Consider the following 311-nt stretch of genomic DNA (forward strand, 5'->3'; position numbering starts at 1 on the left):
GCCCGCTGGAAGCGCGGGGTGGTGGTGGTGCGGGGCGGGGGGGGGGAAGGGGGCTCCCCCCGTTGCTGAGGAGCGGCGGCGGGTCGCGTGTCCCTTTAAGAGTTCGGAAACTTGAGCCGGTGTTTGCGCAACACTCGGTGCCGCGCGGAGCCGCCAAAGTGTCTAGACTGGCACATGATGGGCGGCAGCCAATCGCGCCGCCGCTCGCGAGGGGCCCTGCGTGCGCGCCCCAGCCACACAAAAGCCAGCGAGGGCGGGCGGGCGCGAGCGAGCGCGGAGGCGGTGGCGGTAGCGGCGGCCCCGGCAGCAGC

At 74.0% G+C, this 311-nt stretch overlaps 1 protein-coding gene across 1 annotated transcript in view; it reads left to right on the forward strand.

Annotated features, from left to right (window-relative positions):
• The window catches only part of SMAD6 (SMAD family member 6), a 45,672-nt gene that overhangs the window by 640 nt on the left and 44,721 nt on the right, over positions 1-311 (forward strand). The window lies entirely within an intron of this gene.

Source organism: Haliaeetus leucocephalus, unplaced genomic scaffold, assembly GCF_000737465.1.
Source record: "Haliaeetus leucocephalus isolate CR32 unplaced genomic scaffold, Haliaeetus_leucocephalus-4.0 Scaffold339, whole genome shotgun sequence".
Lineage (NCBI taxonomy): Eukaryota > Metazoa > Chordata > Aves > Accipitriformes > Accipitridae > Haliaeetus > Haliaeetus leucocephalus.